Below are 23138 nucleotides of genomic sequence, written 5' to 3'. Positions count from 1 at the left end.
GATATGAAATTATTAGGTATATCAAAACAATCTTTCTTGTTTCTCACCCGAGTTGAGAACTTAGGAAGTTTTTGTTCTCACAAATATTGCCAATGTTTTTATCTCAATAATAGTGCAAAAGGGTATTTAACGTCTATTATTTTGGTTTTTTAATGTCAGCTCCAGAATCGATGTTTTTGTGAGTGACGTTAAACAAACATTGGACTCAAACAGGTTCGACGTCTTTATAGACGTCGGTTACTGCATGATCCCGACGTCTAAGGGTCTCCATAGACTCGGTTAATGCAATGTCTGATGTCTAAAGGGTTCCATAGAAGTCGGACAATGCAATGTCTGACATCTATGTAGCCCCTTAGACGTCAGACATTGCATTAACTGACGTCTACTGCAACTCGTGTCTTTGAGTAGCGTAGTAACACCTTCTTTCTTTGCTAGTTTCGTCATAAAAAAGGTTGCGTCTTTTGGATCTCTTATGGAATTTCAACCGAAAACCGAATCTAGGTCCTTGCCTAGTTCCATTAAAACCGCCAATGAAAACGAACGGTGACAATAGAACTAGGCAAGGACCAAAGTTCGGTTTTGGGTTGAAATGCATTAGACATCCAAAAGACGCAAGTTTTTCTTACGAGAAAACTAGCAAAGAGAGAATGTGGTACAACGCTACCCAAAGACACGAGAAAAACTGAACCAAAACACAACAAAAACTCATTTTAATCGGTTCAAGTGAAAGATAATCAAGCAAAGACTAATATAATTGGAATAAAAGTACGTTTAAACGGTTCAAAAGAGACAAAAACGCACATGGAAAAGCAATGCCGCGGAGAGAAAAGGCGAGAGGGAAGACGATGAAGTGGTGCTCATAATAGTGGGTTTGATTTAACAGTTAGATGTCGACTCCTGAGGTGAACCGACGTCTATTCTGGCCTAGACGTCGGGGCCCTCACTAATATGACGTCCAAAACAACTTTTCATCAAGCCATTTAGACGTCGGATGGCGTGATCCGACGTCTGTACAGCGAAAAAAAAATAACTTTTCATCTACCTGTCAAACATATACACGTCCGTTGGGAGGGGCACCGATGTCTATAATCGAATATAGACGTCGGGGAGGCGGGATCGGACGTCTCTAAGGCTGAAAAAAATGACTTTTCACCTACTTGTCAACCATATATACGTCTTTTAAGGGGGATCTGACGTCTATAATATTATAGACGTCGGGGTCTCGCCTAACAAACGTCTATATGTCCACTTATTTACGAAAATGCCACCGGTCAATAATTTACGTTGGTTATTTTGTGGTCCGACGTCTACGGGGTGACGTTAAAGCCCAATTCTACAATAGTGTAAGTTTCTTGAGATAATATCATTTGGATCTGCATCTAAAACATTATCTATTTATTGTCTGAAAATTCTTTCATGATTAAAATATGTCTTAAAAAGATTGAAAGATGAAAATATTTTTAAATTATGAAAATAAAACCTCCATAAAAGGATTGTGAAAATACATTTTATTTGTTTTTTTATATTTTTTACACATTTAAGCCAAATTCCAAAAACACTTATGTACACACAACGTAACTCTAGAGGGAGTACTATTTCAATTCTCGTACTTTTACACTCATTTATTTTCTTATGCTTTTACTCACTTGAGTATTGAAAGTTCTTTTACATGTGAATCTCTCTTTGATCTCTATCAACAATTCAACTATTTCATATAAAGGAAAAATATGATTTACTTAAAATCACTCTCTCTATCTTGAAAAACTAATTCTATTTTTTAACTAATTCTCTCTATCTTGAGTAATAATAGTTTTAAAATAAAATTTAAATCAAATTGAAAAAAAACGAAATGACATATAGAAGGATGATTCTTTCTTCCATTAGTAATCTTCTTTATGTCTTTTGTTTATGTAATTTATTTATAAATTTCTTTTTTCTATGATTCCTCTGTCAAGATCATCTTTGGAAACTTAGTCAACTTGCTTCAAGGGTATGTTATCCCATTTGTGAGTTTGACATCTTAGCTTCGTCTATTAATGAACTTGCATGATATAATTCCAACTAGTTTCATCTACATGCTACACCTAGGATTTAGTCTTCTCAAGCAAATTTTCCTACTCTTTGAGTAATGTATACTCTTATTACTTAATAAATATGTCTAATCTTCATTCACTTGCGTTGCTGCATCTTATAGACTTCATTTAATCCTTCTTTGTACGGGTCTAGCACTTTATTAAACTTGTATCTAGTACTAGTTTACATTTGAAACATGTGAGATCTCGAAAATTTAAACAATAATTAAATGTCAAATCTGTAATTTATTGCACTGCTGAGTCACCTGACAGCTTCCATAAATGCACCTCGTCACACGTTCAGTGCATTAAAAACGCATTAAACGCTGCATGCACGAGCGCCACTTGTCACGTTGGAAGCTTCTGAAGTCAGAGTGAGTGTGCAGGTGTCGGATTGGGAGACGTTCGTCCGCACGAACGTGGATTGAACAAAATGAGTTTTCGAAAAACCCTTCCACTCACCTGTACCACTCATCTTCTTCCTCAGAACCTCAACTCTTCATTTTCTCTAACTTCTCTCTAGAACCAGTCCACCTTCTCTCTTCTGTAACTCACCATTCCCTCCTCCGATCACGTTTCAGAACCGTAGAAATATTCCTGGAGACGTGAGCGTTATTCTGAACCGAACAGAATTTGGATCGGAACTGGTAAGTTCTCGTCGTTAACCGTTCGTCCTTTTTGGTTTCATGCGAACCCTAGTTTTGGTTGCATGCATGGGTTCTAGGTCTGAGTTATTCTGAAATTCTGGTGTTTTTAGAGTAAGTGGATTTATTGAGCGAAACCAGAGGGTATGACGTTGTTAAAGGAAGCCTAAACCTTGCATTTGGGAATACACTGGTAACCAGGTAAGGGAAGCTTAATAATTTGATTCATACGTATATGATTGTGTGCGAGCATGATAGAAATAGAATGTATGAGATGTATGCTGTGTTTGAGTATGCTTGAACGATCGCTGTTATGCATGAATGAATATGGTATGCGCTGGTTGATACGTATGAATTAGATACTGGATGATTTTTGTATAGTATGATTTATTAATGTGAAATCTATATAGTATGGGAATTAAATGATGAAACGGAAATTATAAGATTATGAATCGTATGAGAAATGTTAAGCTTAGATGAAGATGAAAATCTGAAATATAATGATCCTGTCATATGATAAAATGCGTTCGTCATCGTACGGTCATATACCGTTCGGTTTCTTTGAAAATGATTTAGAGTGAAATTCTTTCATTTGGAAAGAATTCCGTCCTAGAACGAGCGTCCCCATTTGAAATACTATTTGAGCGTTCGTCCTAAAGAGCGCTCGGTTTATACCAAGCGTTCGTCTTAAGTAGCACTCGGTCTTACACTGAGCGTTCGTCCTAATAGCGCTCAGTCTTATATGTAGCGTTCGTCTTAAGTAGCGCTCGGTCTTACACTGAGCGTTCGTCCTGATAGCGCTCGGTCTTATATTTAGCGTTCGTCCTAAGAAGTGTACGGTCTTATACCGAACGCTTGTCCATATCTTTGATTCCAGAACGTACGTAAATAGCGTTCGTCTCAAATTTTCAGTAAATGAATATCCGCTTGCGGTCATTGACTGGCGGTCGATCCTATTAAACAATTGTCCTCAGAATACTAAATAAATCGTCTTGTTGTATCTTTATCCTTTTGAATTTAGTCTAAAGTCTTTAAATTTAAATTTATTCTGAAATACTTATATTATATCGCTATGAGTCGGTTCATTCAACTGATTCTAGCAAAAGTAACGTTCGTCATGTTCAAGCGTCAACCTTATTATTCTGAAAGGAAACCCCACGGTCTCACTCCTGACGTTCGTCCTCGCAGAGGATTGAACGTTCGTCTTTTTATGGAAGTGGAACATAGAATGAAAATGTAAATAAAAGGAAGTATTAAGGTGTGCGAACACTATAAGAAGTGAAATTATGATTTGGTATTTGAACGAGCGTTCCATGGAGGAACGACTCTGATATATATTGAATATTACTTTGGTAAAGTATGACTGTGGATAAGTTAAGACTCGCAGTCCATCTTGATGTTCCGTGAATACTATCTTCATGTAGAGGAAGTATGTCATGTGTGGGAACGGCAGGAGGTCCTTAGTCCATAAGTTAACATGGGCGACGTAAGAACGGACTGACCTCGAGTGGCAGCTGTTTGGTGTATCCCAGTTACTACACCACTCGGGTGCAAGGACGCTTGTAACTACACAGATTCATACAGTCCGGACGGTCGGTCTAGTATTTATATATTTATGTTTTGGATGATGTTATATATATTGAAGTTATGTGTTTGTTTGAATAGAAATGTTGAAGTATGAATTTAAATTACTTAAGCTTACCCTTTTGTTTTTCCTTGTGTTGTCACCTTGTATATGTACGTTCGTCCTGTCCTTGCAATGATCATCCGTGTGGATGTGAGCAGATGGTGGTGCGTCACTTGAAGAAGTGCTAGAAGAAGAAAATTTGGAGGACGCAAATCTGGTGGATGTTGAAGTTAAAGCCGAGCCTTAGAGCGCTCGCTCGTGTATTTTAGTTTTGTTACGCTTACTTTGTGGACGTTCGGTTATAGTTTTGTAAAGTCGTTCGTCCCTGAACTCTTGTCTGTTTAGGCGTTCGTTATTTCTGTATCTTTATGCCATTCGGCTTTTAACGCTCGCTCGGTTTTTGTAAGACTGCACTGTTTTATTAGCTTAATGTAATTAATTCTGATTATGGTAATTACTATATTTTGGGATGTTACAAAACACTTCTTTGTAGCATAATGTTTCAGTCTTATATATATTTATAAAATATGTTACACACTAAATAATATTTTTAGACACATTTAAATATGATATTATTTGTTATGATAGTTTTGATAAAAATCTTAAATTTAAACTTATATCTAATAATGTAAATTATTATTTATATCTTGGCAGTTATATTTTGAAACACCTTAAGTGACTTAATATTGTAATTTTTTTTTAATCACTTAAATATAATTTCGATATTCTAATATGTAACTTTGCCTTTTTAAATTAAAATAGAAGCATTTAGTTTTGTAAAATCAATGATTTAAGTTAAACATCTAAATTAAAATTTCAACATGTATATTAATTGTGATTCATAAGAACCAAAATTACATATTTACCAAACTATACAATTAAAACAAATTCAATAGTAGTCTCGTATAATGCGATAAATACAAACTTTTCAAAAGCATGAAGCAAATGTGGGCATTTGGTCTAGTGGTATGATTCTCGCTTAGGGTGCGAGAGGTCCCGAGTTCAATTCTCGGAATGCCCCTCTTATATGATTTTTAACGTACAAGAATTTAAAATGAAATAAAATTTTATGCTTTTTTTCTTTATTTATGGGTTACCATACCCGATATAATTATTTTTTAACATGTTTTAGGCTGTAACTTATATACCAAAATACTTTTTTTAAAATATATTATGCTAAATTTAATTTATAAGTTTTAAAGCTAAATTATCTTAGATTAAATGCTCATAACAAATAGATGCTTTTTATAATTAAATTAAATTAATCTATTTTAATATATATATATATATATATATATATATATATATATATATATTAAAAGTAATAGCGTTTTAATTAATAAATTTAAATATAACAAGAATAAAGTATATCTGCAAACAATATCAAGCACAAAATATACTTCTTTTAAAAGCTTGTGGTAGTTGCCGTCCATGGTAAAAGTTTTTTATTCTTGTCAAAGGATACAAAATTTGAAAAAAAAAAAGAGGTATGATATGCCGTAGAACACAATTGTTGAAGTTGAATCCTTGCAAGTTGAAATGTTTGATTGTTTGAGCCAAGAACAATATTTTGTTCGAGTCAAATATAAAATTAAAATATTATAATTTTAAAATGTATAGTATGTTAAACTTAGCTAATATAATAATATGAATTTATACTATAAAAATTACATTTATTAAAATTAGACAAAGGAATTATAAATTGGGTAAAAAATCAATTTTTAAAACTCAAGTAAACATTTCCAGTAAGTTTTTTTTTTCTTATTACATTTAAGGGGGACAAGGTGCAAGCTCATCTTGCAAGTACAAAAGAAAAAACCTTCGTTCATAAGCATAATTAGCAAATATATCTAAACGACACTTTGATACTATATCCGTATGGGAATTTCTTTCTTCACTCTCACGTTTTGTTCTTGTACCCATATTTTTAAAATTCCAAAATTCTCGTCTACTCTAATTATATAGTTTTGGACATTACAAATTGTAGATATTCCAATTACATAATCCTATCTGATCCTACAATCCTAATGTAAAATACATTAGGTAATCCATAATACAAATTTATATTTTAAATTATATAATTTTAATGTACATTTAAAAGATAATTGAAATTTGATTAATTCCAAATCATTTAATTTATAATACAAAATTATATATTGTATAATTCGTGATGTAAATTTTAAAACAACGTCAAATTACTATTGTAAAAAAAACTTTTGACGTCTGTTATTTTCGACATTCAACCTCTAATTTAGATTCGATGTCTTATAGGAAGACGTCAATTTGACGCCAGATGCCCTTCTCCGGACGTCAATTTTGACGTCGAACCTCTCTTAAACCAATGACCATTTTTAAAAAAAAATTAATTTGTTTTTACAATATTACCACACCGGAAATACCAAAAACGATTCCAGCACATAAAAAAATTATGAATGTTGCTCCTTCCACCGCCACCCCTGCTCCTTCCACCTCCCCAATTTTTTTTTAGGTTTAATACCCAATTTTGTCCCTAGTTTGGTTGGGAAATCTCAATTTAGTCCCTCGTTAGAAAAGTAATTGAAATGGATCCTTAGTTGAAAATTTGTGAGTCAAGTTAGTCCCTTCCGTTAAATATAATCAAACGGAGTTAATGGGATGATGATGTGGCAGTAGTTAGTGGTTACGTGTCAAAATGTAATTGTGTGCGTGCTTACGTGTTGGTGAATTAGAGAAGAAAGGGTTTTATTAGAAATTGGGTTTATTTTAATTGGGGATAAATTGGCAGCAGTTAGGGTTTTTAAGTAATTTTGTGCAATTCAATAGAAAAAAAGTTATGGCAGCTGGAGTTCTTAACGTAGATTGCGAACACGGAACAGTGGTGGGTGTTCTTCTTCTTGTTGTTCTTCTTCTCATTTATGTTGTTGTTTACGGGTTGTGCTTAGCTTAGTGCTTGGTGGTGGTTCGTGGTTGGCGAGTTGTTCTTCCCTTTTTCGCAATTGCATGGCTTAGTGGTTCGTGGTTTGTGGTTGTCTCGCTTTGGGCTTCACAATGTCTTCGAATCAAGGTTGTTCGTCTTGCTCATGGGGGAGCTCTTGTGGTGGTTCATCTAGAGGATTCGTTGGAAGCCAAATATGCCATTGTAGGGAGACTGTTGTGTTGAGAGTGGAAAAAATAGTTAAGAACGAGGGGAAACAATTCTGGGGCTGCCCTAATTACAAGGTTTGTTGTTTAATGTTTGTGATAATTTTTTTTGTTTATTAATGCAATTTTTGTGGTTGGATACATTGAACAACAGACAAGAAATGAAGAACTTCAAGGATGCAATTTCTTTAAATGGCGTAATGAAGATTATGTAGATGATGCTGCTAGTACTATTGCTAGGCAAAGGAGAAAGATTAATAGCCTGGAGAAATGTGTTAGGGATTGTCAGAAAAGGGAGAAGATGTTAATATCAATGATATGTTTTCTAGGATTCATTAACATCATTCTTGTATGTATTTTGTTTAAAAGTTCATGATGTGTTCTATTAGACAGTTTATGTGAAGAGCACTTTGGGCAAATTGTAATATGATGTTTTGAAATGAATGTGAAATCTGAATTGAAGCATCTGAAATTATGGTTTCAATTTACATTTTGTCTGATATATAGAACAAAAAATGAGGAAGTGGTGTGTAACTGACAATAAAATGAGGAAGTGGCTTTTGAAATTGCATTGGACCAAAGCAAGACGAAATAAAAAAGAGAGTGATATATAATAAGTGACTTTTTAGACAGTGTCACTGTAAGGAAGTTTTTAGACAGTGTCACTGTTTGTATGATAATTCAAGAACAAATCCAATACACTTTAGTGTGAGTAAATTATACAAGACTCTGTTCAAGTTGATAATGCACATCCATTCATAATTACATTATAATGAAAAGACAATATAATCAGAAATTGGACTTGAAATGCACATCCAAAAGAGAATCTGTCATTGAAATTCAGATTATAATAATCCAAACATCATTCATAATTACATCATAATGAAAAGAAAATCTGTCATTGAGATTACAAAGTGGACTTGAAATGCACATCTGACAGTTTACAAAATACCCAATTCAAAATTGGTCTCAAAATACATGTCAAGGTTTACAAAATAGCCATCACTTAAGCTAAACATACTTAACCTAAACATAAAGTCAGTTCTAAATCACTTTTAAACTTGTGTTGTAGATGGCTGAGTTTGTTCCAATACGCATTGAGTAAGATGACTTGGTCCAGTAGTTGGCTGACTTTGTTCAACTTGGGTTTGAGGTTGCTGAGTTGATTGATATTGACTTTGGTTTGTTGGAGGAGCTTGTGGACAACTATTTCTTTTATGACCAAGTTGTCTACATATGGAACATCTCTTACGAGTTTCATTTTGCTTGAGTTGTGTGTCATCCTTCTTTAGCTCCCAAGCCTCAAGCCTTCTTTTCTTTTTTGGTCTACCAGGCAACACTCTTTTAGTTTGAGGCAAAACATCAGGCTGAGAAGTCATTTCCCATAGCTGAGGACCATTGACAGGGTATATGATTGAAATGTATGTTTCTTGGTATGTTGACTTTGTAAACCAATGTGGGACGTAGTCTTCTCCATTGATGTTGATAAATGTCATGACAGCTAGTGCATGACAGCATGGGATGGCTGTTAAAGTCCACTTTCTGCAACTGCATTCCAGTTTATCTATGTCAACCACATACTTGTCACTCATCATTGAAATGTGTCTGACCTCAAAATTTTTTTGTCCTGACCAACTACAATGATAAAAAAAAGAAATCAATATTTATAGTACAAAATTGAATACATAAAGAAGTCCATATGGTAATGTAGTCATGTCGACATACCTAGGTATCCAATATTTAGTCATGTCGACATACCTAGGTATCCAATATTTAGTCAAGTGCAATTCCTTTTCAAATCTTATTTTAATCTTTGGGCAAAGACTACCTTCATATGTAGTTATTTTGTGTCTATTTGTTGCCCATCTCTTCATGAGGTACATACGAATGTCTTCCATCATTGTGATGATGGGCTTATCTCTTGCATGTAATATTACACTATTAAATGCTTCAGACATATTATTCACTAAGGTGTCACAAACAACATTACTCGTAAACCTTGACCGTGACCAAAATCTAATTAAACAAATAAGAAGTGAAAAATGTCAGCTACGAAAACAAACAAAAGTAAATAGGAATAATGAATTTTAAAGGCATATGGATTGACATACCTTGGTGGAATGGCTAGTAAGTATTTAAAGGCATCTGGATTCACCTCTTTAATTTCTCTCATCACTACCTCCCATGTTTGAGGGTGTGTTGATGTTGTTGCCTTCCATAATAGATGTTTTAGAATTTGGCCAGGAAACCTCTTCCTGAAATTAGCATAAATGTGGTGCACACAAAACCTTTGCTCCACACCAGGGAGAAGTTCTTGTAATGCTGGTAAAAGTCCCTATTCAAGTAAAAACATAAAGGTATACAAGTTAAAATAAAACACATGAAGGTTTAAAAGATAAAAAAAAATGCAATGGGCTACATTACTCACTTTTTGTTGATCTGAAATAAATGTAATGGTTGAAGAAAGCTCCACACCACCAAGATCATCAATGAGCAATTGTAAAAACCAACCCCAACTGTCCTTATTCTCCACCTCCACAACAGCATATGCCAAAAGACACATTTGTTCATTCCCATCTCTTGCTACTGCAGTTAACAACTTACCTCCATATTTTCCTTTTAAGAAACATCCATCCAAACCTACAATAGGCCTACATGACACGAAGTTGTCCTTATAGGCCTTCAAACACACATATAGTTTCTTGAAAATTGGAGTGTCCTCATTAGGTTCAACATTAACTTTGACAGTTGAACCAGGATTTGACCGAAGCAACTCATTGGCATAATCATACACTCTTCTATATTGTTCTTTAAAATCACCTTCTATTTGTTTCAAAACCATTGCTTTTGCCCTACAGGTTGTGGACCGAGAAACACCAATGTTCCACTTCTTAGAAACTTTGTTATGGAGGTTATACAGATTAATATTGGGATTATCTTTTATAGTCTTCTCTAACCTCCTACTCAACAATTTTGAAGTCATTAAACGAATGTTAAATTTTTTACTGCATGTGTGCTTGTCTATAATTTTCCTTAGCTGCCATGTATTTTCAGCTGTCTTATATGCACAATATGCATTCCAAGGACATTTCCCTTTTGCCCCCACAACATCTGACACACACTCTTCTTTTGTCATTTTTATAAACTTTTAATTTTCTACCATTCTCTACTCCATACGATCTTATAGCTTCTGTAAAAAAATTTTTCTTAGTGAAGTACGTGCCCACTTCCCATTTATATTGTTCCATACTTTTGGGCATTGAAAAAACACCAAAATCCCCATACCCATCCCTATCATCATCTGTGTTATCACTTTCCAGAACACTGTTCAAACTCTCGGATTCCCAATCACTGTCAGATAAACCCCTAGGTCCACCAAATTGGACTTGATTAGTAGCTTCAAATATATCAAATCCCACGTCATCTCCATGGTCAGTCAATACATCCTCTTCGGACCCATTCACACTTCTAACATCATACTCATAAGCTTCTACATCACCCTGACGTTGTCCCTGCACACCATTACCCTCTACCTCACCCTCTACTTCTACCTGCCCCTCTACATCAGACTGCCCGTCTACATTCACACCAACATGCATGTTTCCCTCAACATTTGACTCACTCTCTACCTCACCCTGTGTCTCCACACCATCATCCTCTACCTCAACTTCTCCCTCAGGTTGTACATCAATCACTGCCTTTGTTTGTAATTCTACCACAACCTCTACATCAGACACTACATCAACCTCAACTTCTACCTCACCTGCTACGTGTAATTCAGGTTCTACCTGAGATTGTACATCAACCACTGTCTCTGTCTGTACTTCTACCACACCTTGTACATCAGACACTACATCAACCTCAACTTTTATCAATTCTAGGGCTACTTATAATTCAGGTTCTACCTGAGGCTGTACATCAATCATTGCCTCTGTCTGAACTTCTACCATAGCCTCTACATCACCCACTACCTCAACCTCAACTTCTATCTCAGGTGCTACTGTCTGAACCTCTGCTTCACCCACTGCCTCAACATCTTCTTCACCCACTGCCTCAACATCTGCTTCACCAACCTCTATCTCAACTTGCTTTTCAGCACTCTCTCTCTCAACTTGTCCTTCACCAATAGGTTATCAATTTGGGGTTCAGAAAAGTATTCTAACTCCAGAAGATACTAAGGTTCACACACCATGTGTATAACATAAAGGTGAGCTTCACCATTCAACATAGCAATATTGATCACATGACAAGCACCTTTGTCATCAAATAAAGGTTCCAAACAATCTTCTAATACAGGACCACGACCAAATGAATACCATAACTCCTTTACATTCCTATAACCCATCTCCTTTAGAATGCTTAATATTTCAAAATAACTCCATCGATTAGGGTCTATTTTTAAAGTTGTGGTTTGACCATAGTGATATCTGAATGTCCCATTACTCTCAAATTTCCCTCCATGGTGAAACACGACTTCAATGTCTAAGTTGGCCATATTATCTAATATAAAAATTGTTCACAGTTAATCTATGCTTAACCCTTAACCTAAATGTTATCTAAGCAAAAAATAAAGCATAAACATACCACTATATAGACCATAAACAAGTCAAACAAAGCAAAAGCACATTTACCACAATAAACAAAGCATATGGCGCAACACAGTACCACACACTATCAGGGGGACCACAACCACAATGTCGCAAAAAAAACCAAGCAAATGCACTGACAATGGGGGACACTAAACAGACAAACCATACAAAAATCAAAAGTTATGGGGGGACCACACCGAAAGCAACCAAACACAAAACAAAACCTACCATAAACACACCTTCAAATGCCGCTTTTCGTAATTTACCCCACCAACACGATCTCCGTGAATGCGCGTCCAAATCCCCTCTAGAACGATGTCTACACGATCTTTGTCTTCACGTTAATGATTCTCGCGATAACAACTCTCTCTTCTTTCGCACAAACCAAAATGCCCTAATCTGCCACAATTCAGCTCTAAATCAATTTATCCCCAATTTCTAATAAAACCCAATTTCTGTAACAGGTGCCCTAACTTTGTTTCTATTGAATTGCACAAAATTACTTAAAAACCCTAACTGCTGCCAATTTATCCCCAATTAAAATAAACCCAACTTCTAATAAAAAAAACCCTTTCTTCTCTAATTCACCAACACGTAAGCACGCACACAATTACATTTTGACACGTAACCACTAACTACTGTCACATCATCATCCCATTAACTCTGTTTGCTTATATTTAACGGAAGGGACTAACTTGACTCACAAATTTACAACTAAGGATCCATTTCAATTACTTTTCTAACGAGGAACTAAATTGAGATTTCCCAACCAAACTAGGGACAAAATTGGGTATTAAACCTTTTTTTTATTTCCAAAATTATCCTTCTGATAAAATTTTATTACTTTTACCATTTAGGGTTTTATAATATATTCAAAACTCTAATTTTACACACCTGCACCCCACCACCACATCTCTAACGGATTTTCTTTTCTCTTCCCATTTTTGTTTGAGTTTTTCTTCATCTTTCTCTTTCTTTTCGATCATTCTTCTCTTCCTCATTGCTTCCAATGTTGTTGATTCCTGATGTGGAGGAAGCGAATACACTAGAGGTGGTGGCGGCGGCGAGTACACTGGTGGTGGAGGCGAGTACATCGACGGTGGGGGCGGAGGGGAACAGGGGAAGTACAACGGCGAGTACAACAGTTTGAAGCTCACATCGAACACCGTCAAGTTCTTCAACAACCCTATCTCCTCGGGGAAGCACGACTTGAAAGCATTTTTCATCAGAATAATCTCGTTCAACCCTTTCATGTTGTCGATTACAGCCGGCATGCAGCCATGGAAGCGGTTGTTGGCAAGCTTTAGAATTCAAAGCCGCTACTGTACTTGCATGCTTGTTTTCAAATTTTGTAAATTGAATTAGAGTACAAAGCAATTTGAACGATGAAACAAAGTTTACTCGAAAGAAGAAAAAATAGGATGTTCTAAGGAAGCAGAGATGGGAGGATGTACGGAACCAGAATTGACTGACTTGGCTCGACGGGTCAACAACGCTTCAGGGAGAGGCAGCGGTTGCGGCAAATTAGAGAGGGAGCAGTGTTCGGAAGCGTAGCGGGGCTCCAGCGAGGGTAGAAAAAGAGTCAGCGGAGTGGAAGAAGGAGAAGCCAATGTCATGGTTGCTGAGGTGGCGGAGCTTCCTCTGCCTGGTCAACCGCCATGGCGGAGTGCTGTCATCAGGTCCGGCAACGTTGAGGTGGGTCCAGTGGAAAGCGATTTTCTGGAAAGAGGCATCGGAGAGTAGTGATTGTTAGTGAAAGAGGGTTGTGTATTTAACAATTGGTGGTTGCAATGAGACTATAACATTGCGAAGCAAAACTATTGAAACAACCTACACTATTTTTGGTAGAATTTGGTTGCTAATAAGTTCCATGTTCCAACGATGATTGTCTTGTGTCTGGAATAATACATATTGCACTATCTTCCAACACACGGTCCCCAAGGAGCTCTTCCCGGCGAATCGGTTGTTGCTGAGATCCAGCTCGAAGAGGAGTTTGAGCTTGCCAAACTTGTGCGGCACGGTGCCGCAGAAGCGGATGGTGTTGATGTGGAGGAGCGCAAGGTTAGTGAGCAAGTCGAGCTCCTCGGGGACATACCCGACAATGTCGTCGTGGTTGAGGTCGATTCCGACGACCGTGCGGATCTTAGGGTTGTCAAGTGCTTGAGCGCAGAAGACGTAGGTGTAGTTGCAGACATCGGGCCCCACCCAGTCTAGCGTGAGGCTTTTGGGATCAGAGAGACTGGCATGCTTCCATGCCGTGTTTCTCAAACGGTCGTTCGAAAGAGGGATCTACAGTTACTTTTTCTCCTCTATCACCGAACTCGTCCTTGTAGTATAGAAGCTGGCGCTGCTTGATGTAGGTGGCTTCCGCGTCGGTGAGAGGACCATTGTGGGAGATTCCTTCAGAGGCACAAAGTGACTGCAAAAGCACAACGACGAAGAAGACAAACGTTAAAAAGGAAGAAGAGCTTGTGTGCTTTAAAAATATTAACTCTAAAACTTAAATTAAATTTGACTCAAGGGCAAAACAGAAACGGAGAGGTACTGGGAGCAATGAGTGGTGGTGTAGGGAGCAACGCCCAAAAATTGTATATACTATGAGTTTCAAGCAATCAAGATTGGACACTTAATGTCACCATTAAGATCCATCAAGTCTTGCACAAAACTGAATCATAAGCAAAATTTAATCGGTGCAAACAAAATTTAATCGGTGCAAATGAAATTTAATCGGTGTAAACTAAAGTTAATCGGTGCAAAATAAATTAATTGGAAGAAAATCAATTAAACATACCTTGTAGCAGGAGTGCGAACGCAAACGAAACGAAAACCCAAATGAAAATGCGAAAGAAAGTGAGGTTTGCGTTATGAGTTTATGGGGTTTAAAAGGGTATTTGACGTCGGTCCCCCTCCACCAACAACGTCTACTAAAAAAATTCATTTTGACGCTACTTTTGGGGTATTTTCGTAGTTTATTGAGAGTGTGCTTTCAATTTTGATTTTGTAGTTTCTGGCAGAGGATTTGACATTTGGTCTGGAGGACCAATGTCTATGTTGTAAAAAAATTAATATTGACGCTTAAAATGAGGTATTTCTAAACCTTTTTTACACTATAGAGGGGGAGTCGACGTCTAATTCGTGTTAGACGTCGAGGGCTGTAGCGGACGTCTAAAGACAATAAAACAATGACTTTTCAATTATGTATGCAGACCTCTAACTCAGGGAAAATCGACATCTATACTTTATTTGATGTTTGACCTTGGGGATCTGACATTTATAATGACGTTTTATTTACAAAACTATGACCGATAATTTTTTAAGTTGAATTTTCTTTCTTTATATGTTAAAAATACAACGTTAAACGCTATTTCTATACTAATGAATACAAATTATATATTATGAGTTATATAATTTGTAATAATGTAAAATTACATTTATGATTTTGCAAATTCCATCTACAAAGGCTTTTATTGGCTGATTCCTTATAGGATCTGCTGTCCCCTTTCCATCTTCGACATAACCAGATGTGATGTCGGTAGGTAAAATATGTGGAGAAGCACGTTCCAATTTTCCTCATCACTGCAATTTCTTTTGTGCTCGCTTGGTGTGTGGCAAGAGCAATGCGAAGGCATTGAGTAGAGATGAAAGTGCAAGAAGAAAATTTGAGGTGCAGAAAGAAATTCTCTATATGTATACATGAAAATATTTGCACATATGAACGAGAAAACATATACTATTCAAAATCAGGTATTGCATTATCTAGTTATTCAATCCATTCCGGCGTAAATTTATTAATGGCATATTATATTCCAAGGTTAGAACAATAATTTTAGTACGGGTTAGATGGAATTGCCAGCCTCAATGATAGGATTTGCGTGGTATATGAAGAGTACTTTCCATTATCAATTGTGCTTATTTCATTCTAAAGATTTTGTAGATAAGTTAGACATCATACATTATACATAAAATTAAGGATAAATAGTAGTAGAATAAATAAAAAAATAAGTTTTAGTATAAAATATTTAATTTTGTTAATTTTGTTTAAACGTCATTAACGATTAAAGTAAGAAAACAATGGAGGTATAGAAAGAAGTCCCCTGTGATAAAAAGGAAAATCGAATATGTGGGCCCATAGGTGCATTCTTACAAATTTAAAATATATTTTATATATTTAAAATATATTTTATATTTTGAATTGTCTTACAAATTTGAGTTAGACAATTCATAATGTAAATTTATATTACGGGTTATCCAATCCAAAACTATAATTAAAATAAAATATAAAATCATACGCTGTCCATTTTTATTAATTTCAGTAGGGATATAATTGGATTTTTAGAAAGTGTGGACATGCAGGAAGAAAACGTGGTATTGCAGGAAGAAATTTCCTTTCAAGAGATATTTCATCATCTCCTCATTGTTTTTCAATGTTATTTTATTTTAACCAATATTATTTAATAAAATTTATTATTAAAACACATGATTGATTTCTTAAGTAAAATCCTGTGAATTATGAAAACAAATATTGCTTACGAGTTACGTTTTAAAAGGGACATATTAATGAAAAAAATAAAAATCAAACTACTAAAAAAATAAGTTGAATATAAGATTCATAAAATTAATTTAGAACTGACATTGAAATGTTAACTTAACCTTAGAATTATAATGATTATATGTGAGATATTTAAATTTAGGAGCATTGTATGGTCTAAAATAACCTTTGAAAAACAAGTATAAATCATGGATGTTTTAGGTTAATATTTAAGTAATATGGTTCCCTTAACTAATAGAGATTATTCTTCCAATTAATACAATTATAGTTACGGAATAAAATATCTGAAATAAACTATTTTAAATCAAACTAAATCTAGAAATAGAGTGAATTAAACTAAATTCTAAAATTATTCAGATTTATTGAACTGAATTATAATTTAAGTGAATAAAATCAAGCTACACTTTTGAACTAGCTGAACTGATTTAGTTATTATAATATAAATCTTATTTTATAACATGTTTTCTAAATATGTAAATTATAGTTTAGATAAGTAATTTTATTCAGGAATTACTAAACACTAAACTAAAAGGAACTTCACCTTAATTTCTTTAAAAATAATTCAGTGTTCTTCTTTATATCCAATACAACTAGAAAAGACAAGTAGGAGTAATTATAGATAGTGCTTTTCTAAAAAATAATTTGATCTCTTACTCGTTTGATTACCCATAACATATATGTGAAAAAATACACATGAACTTTTTTATATTATACCAGTTATTTTTTATACTTTTTGTTTTAAAATAAATTATTAACAAAAATATATAAACCTGAATAAGAAACTAATTTAAAAATAAAATTCAAGTAAAATTGTGTATTAAAATATTAATGTAAAACAAATTTAATCTTAAGAAAAACAAATTCAAATGAGTTGCATCAAAGCATATATTTCAATTTGTTTTAAAACTAACTTCAATTTCATATATTAATCACAAATATAAATATATAAAATCAAATTTTAAACAATTTTTAATGATGAATATTTCTTTTACAATAATTTTATTTTTCGTTGAAAATCTCTCAATAAACTAGAAATAAAACAAATTTAAAGTATAAAACAAATTTAAAGTATATAACTATATACAAACCTCACCTAATAATTTAATTTTGTAATATTGATTTTGACTTAAAATTCATTTTTTAATTTTTTTTAAATACCCAAATAAAATTCAATTAACAAATATTATCGTATAAGGGTTAATAATTGGAAGTTAGATGTGATGATATTGTTATCCATTCTTTCAAGAACAAGATAATTAAAATACCCACAACCATTATTCATGGTTATTTATATTCTTTTAGTATCTGTTACATGTTACATATTTACAAGCAAAGATGTCCCTCTGAGAACTTATTTTCATTCCTAAATACATTATCTTTAGTGTGGCTAATTTTTTTGAACAGCCTAATGATAATATTAGAAATGATTTGAGTGGAGGGAAAGCAATAATGGGTATTTAATAGTTTGAAGATTAAAGAGTTGTGTGTGTGCATGGATTTGGTGAATTGGCATGATTGTTTATGCATTTGTAAATGATAAAAGATTCTGTTACATATTTTGTAGTCTGATAGACCAAAAACTTGAAAGAAAAATGGAGGAAGAGGCCAAAAGAGGAGTACAAGCAGAGGTTGAAGTTTCAAATTTGGAGTGAGAAAGGACAAAAGACAAGGCTTTTCCAATTTGTCCAAAAATAGATGTGAGCAGGGAGCACGTATCCTTACTTATCTGCTGTGACAGCTAAACTTTGTTTCCCTTCAATCTCCAACGCATTCTGAAGATTCTCTCAACCTATAAATATAAATATAAATATATATATATTATTAAAAATCCTCCTCAACTAAACTAAAGATAAAATCAATTTATAATATATATAAATGAATACAAATTTTATTTTACAAATTTACAAATTATACGCTATAGAAAAACTCCTAAATAACAACCTACTACTCTGTTAAAAAAGAAAAGCATCAAAAGTCACCGTTACAAACAAACATTTCTCCATGCAATCTACCAAAATACAATGGATATATCAACCCTTCCTGTTCAAACTTTTTGGATTCATTCACACAGTACATATGCTATCCAATATGGAGTCTAGATTCCTTATTGAGTTTTTTTTTGTGCTTTCATATGTTGAACATTAAAATATATTGAGGTTGAAATATTATAATTTCTTTTAATAAATTTTAAAACATTAAAATTAGTGTTAATCAGTGTATTTTAAAGGTAAAGTAGAGAGAAAAAACAAAACAATTTAGTCAAGAATCCAAATTTCTCAATGTCCCAATGTATAATATAAACTCATTGATATGTTTCTTTTCTCCCCCATTTGTTTTTAACTAAGTTTGTACTATATATATCTCAGTTATGAATTTAAGTATGGGTTAAAATATCTATATTAAATATATAAATAAAAAAATTTGAATAACATAAAGTAATCTCATAAACACATAATTGTAAGGTTTTAAGTTAAAAGGAATGACATTATGGAACACTTTGATGGATATTAAACTAGTTTTACTGAAAAATTCTTATAAAAGCAAGAAAAAGGAAAATTTGGTTAATAAATTACAACTAGATGTGAAGATACTAGGTTTCCACTAAAGCCAATATTGTTGATAAGTCAGGTTGATTTGTAAGCTAGAATGTCACTCTCCTATAGTATTTTTAGCATATTATTTTAAGTAAAGGGCAAGTGGGTCACATTAAAAGGAAAGCAAGACCAATGAACATGAAGATTTTTGTAGTTTCTACTGATATTTCTTTTTAATAATACTCAACATAAATACAAAAATGAGATCCAAATAAGATTTATCTACATTTAATAAAAGAAAAAGATGTACTGAAATGAATGAAATAAAATATATTTTATCATTTGTCATATATGTTCTATCATATCAACAACATCTGAATAAAATAGATATATACATAGATTCCAGCTATGGCTCTGAGAGCAATCCTATATATTTACCTTAACTCTCCCTTTTCTCTTGTTGCTAATTACTCTGTCATCTAATTAACCTTTTCTGAGACCTTATTAAGAGAGTTTAATCACAGGTTCAAACTCTTATCTATGTAATTAAAAGATATAGTTATGTATTAAGTATACAATACCTGTGTTAGGTAAACTTCAACTCTAACCGCTCACAAAGCACATCTGACTCAGTCAAGTCAACTGCTGAAGGTGAAGATGTGCTTTGCTTGCTCAGTGCTGCGTTGAGTGAACACTTCATATTTTATACATAAATATAGTTAACTAAACAACAAAATCATCATGCAGCCAACGATTCAAGAAAGAAACTGCTGAAAAAGCAAAGACAAATTTTGAGTGTTTTCTGATAGCTTTTTTAACATGTGCTTTCGAATGCAGTGTCACAGTTTTTGCAGCACAAACAACACAGATATGTGTATGTGTATGTGTATGCTAACATACAGCAAGTACTTACCTGAGTTTTTTCATTGAGAAATTTGCATGTTCAAGGAAATCAAACCAAACCAAAGGGTATTCAATTCTCATATGAAATCAAGAAACTAAAGAAGAGTTGGTGAGAAACTGAGTACATTGACAGAAGATCAGAGAGCACAAAACTGCACACACACAAAGCCTTTTGGGTATGTTCATCTGTGCTCTCTATCTTCTGTCAACAAACTGTTCAACGGGTCCACCACTTCATTCATTCGCACTCTCTGCACATATAACATATATATAAGAAAGCAAGAAATTAAGATATATAGAAAAATAAAGAAACTGATTAAGCTATATTAATTTGGGTTATAGGATGATGAACAAGCACATGACAGGGAAAAATCAGTAAGGGAATATATAGAATATATACCTTCACAGGAGTTGTTGATGGAATTCACAAAAACAGGAGTGAGGAGTTGAAGAGAACAGTGACTGAATATTAAAAGGTGTTTTAATCGGAATAGAAGAAGGAAGAAACCAGTGAGAGAGAGTTTTGGGCTATGGAAGGAGACAAGTTGGAGAAGAATCGGTTTAGGTGTTGAAAAAGTAGTTGAAGAATAGATAATGACAATTCCAGAGTGAGATAAGGAAAGAGAACATTCAAGAAGACATGTTTTCAATCAAGTGGTTCGTGTTTAATTTCGACAATGGCAACTATATATAACTACGAAAAAGGAAAATCAATTGTTACTATTATTTCTTATAAATCTTTATAGCTTTAGATTGGATATTCCAAGAAAAGTTAAATTTTAACAGAGTTTTCATTTATTTAAGTTTTTTTTTTTTTAAATTCTTTTAGAAATTTCAAACTAAACCAATCCAAAGAACTTATTGATTTGGTCAGAGGGATGACATCCTTAGACTTCCTGTTTTACTTTCATGTTCACCTTTTTTAACTAAAAATTATTCTTAATTTTTTGTGTCTATATTTAAGAAGTGAATTTTTTATGTAATCTTTAACAGATACGATCGTTCCCTCCTATTCTAAATATTAATTAAATGATCTTTTATAATATATATATATATATATATATATATATATATATATATATATATATTGTCAGACCCTGGAAAATAATGTATGTGCGCTGGAGTCCGCGTGGCAGTCGGAGAGCGAGACACTTCAGCAACGCACGTGGCGACTGCAGGACGAGACACCTCAAAAGCGGACGCCAGGTGTCACGCTGCAAGGAGTCGGGAATGACGAATGCAGTGGAATCTGCGTGTCAACTGGAGCGCGTGACACTTCATTAAGCGGACGCCAGGTGTCACGCCGAGGGGAGTCGGAAATCAGTTAGTGGAAAACAGGTGTCGACTAAAGAGGGGACGTTCGTTCTCGACTGTGGAGCAAAACTTGGATTTTCAGAAAAACACTCCACTCTCCTCTGCATGCACTCTCTTTTCGAAATCTGATCTTCCATCTTCCTCCTCCTTCTCTCTAGAAAACTCTCCCTTCTCTCTACTGTATCTCATCCTTCTCTTCTCCGATCATCATTTCAGAAACCGTAGAAGTGTTCCCAACGTCATAAACTTCATTTTGAACCGATCATTTCCGAGTTCTGAAATCGGTAAGCTTTCTCCTCCTTAACCTTTCGTTCTTGTCAACATGCAAATCAAATTCTGGTTTCATGAATCCTTAGTTGTAGTTCTGAATCATTGTTGGTTCGTTATTTGACTTTTGTTCGTAGAGCAGTTGAGCGTTAAGGGTAAAAAGGGATCTTAGTTCTTTTGCAAACCAAGTTGCAGACTGTAGGACGTCCGTTCACACTAGAGGTAAGGGAAGCTTATCTAATTTAATTGTATGTTGTTGTACGCTTGTTGAAAATGAATGCATGTTGCTGAATGGGTGAATGTATATATCAAGTATGAATACTGACATGATGGTTGATATGAATGGATTTCATGAACGTTCGTTTATTTAATGAGTGGAAATGAAATATGGTTGAGTTATGTATGATGTATGAGTTATATGAGATTTATGTGATATGAATTGTTTGAAGTATGAAAGTTGAATCTGATAGGAATGTATAAAGTTATGAAAGTATATATATTAAGAAATGATTGTTGGAAAGAAATAATTTTGATATGAAAGTCTCATATGAAAAAGTACGTTCGTCACTGAACGGTCATTGACCGTTCGGTTTTCCTGGTGAACATAGTAAAAATGGGATTCTTTCATTTGGATAGAACCCTAGTTGAGGACGAGCGTCCTCGTATTATAATACTATGCTTGAGCGTTCGGCCAAGCACAGTTATATCTGGGTGTCCTTTGATAAACTCCATTCTTTTATATATATATATATATATATATATATATATATATATATATATATATATATGTAATAGTATATTTTCTCCGTTCGTAAACACTACTTCGATAGTCTCATAGTAAATTTATCAAGTCTGTATTTATAAGTTAAATGGTGCTCGGTCTCACACCTAGTGCTCGGTCTCACACCTAGCGCTCGTACTGAGTAGTGCTCGGTCTTACACCTAGCGCTCGCTATAAGTGGTGCTCGGTCTTATACTGAGCCCTCGTACTCATTCTTATAAAATTAGTCTTAATGAAATAGCGTACGTTCGACTTCAGTAGAACTTTCCCATACCATGTTCGGTCATTAACTAGTAGTGGATTTCGGTATGAGAACTATTCTAGATATGGTTCGTTAACGTATTGAGGTGTCTACATCCTATGTATTCGGCCTAGGGCCTCCATACTTAAATTATTCTCGGAGTATTGGTTTGAATTCACGAGAGTCAGTTCATTCAACTGATTCTCATGGTAAATAACGTTCGTCCAATGAAACAGGACATTACTCGGTTATTTCCGAACGTAATCGTAACTCTATCGGTCGTATTCTGATCAGGAACGGGCGTCTTCTTGGTCCCGTCCACAGTGTTCGTCCTCGTTCTTAGTGAGGACAGAACGTTCGGTATGCGGTGTCTTTATAAACCTTTGAATAGAGATGATATTTAGCTTATTGACAATAAAGATGAATTTGAGAAGAGTGATAATGAAAGATGGAATTGAGAATGATTTTGAATGAAATAAGAAGAGAATGTGATATGA

At 34.2% G+C, this 23138-nt stretch overlaps 1 long non-coding RNA gene, 1 other non-coding gene and 1 pseudogene across 3 annotated transcripts; 1 reads left to right on the top strand and 2 right to left on the bottom strand.

Moving 5' to 3' along the window:
- Nucleotides 1-5292: 5292 nt before the first annotated feature.
- On the top strand, nt 5293-5364 carry TRNAP-AGG (transfer RNA proline (anticodon AGG)). The gene has a single exon. It is a non-coding gene; the product is annotated as a tRNA-Pro (tRNA).
- Nucleotides 5365-13882: 8518 nt separating this feature from the next.
- LOC128193712 (leucine-rich repeat extensin-like protein 4) lies at nt 13883-15284 on the bottom strand (annotated as a pseudogene).
- Nucleotides 15285-18107: 2823 nt separating this feature from the next.
- LOC108345134 (uncharacterized) lies at nt 18108-20708 on the bottom strand. 2 transcript variants are annotated; one of them, XR_008245126.1, is made up of 4 exons: nt 20439-20708; nt 20049-20289; nt 19717-19905; nt 18108-18390 (listed from the first exon to the last, which is right to left on the bottom strand). It is a non-coding gene; the product is annotated as an uncharacterized LOC108345134 (long non-coding RNA). The 2 variants fall into 2 exon arrangements; XR_001833635.2 differs by having other exon boundaries at nt 19717-20289.
- Nucleotides 20709-23138: the final 2430 nt, after the last annotated feature.

The sequence above is a fragment of the Vigna angularis genome, chromosome 8 (genome assembly GCF_016808095.1).
Source record: "Vigna angularis cultivar LongXiaoDou No.4 chromosome 8, ASM1680809v1, whole genome shotgun sequence".
Lineage (NCBI taxonomy): Eukaryota > Viridiplantae > Streptophyta > Magnoliopsida > Fabales > Fabaceae > Vigna > Vigna angularis.
Note: the sequence above shows the minus strand (reverse complement) of the source record. Positions and strands in the feature narration are given on the sequence as shown.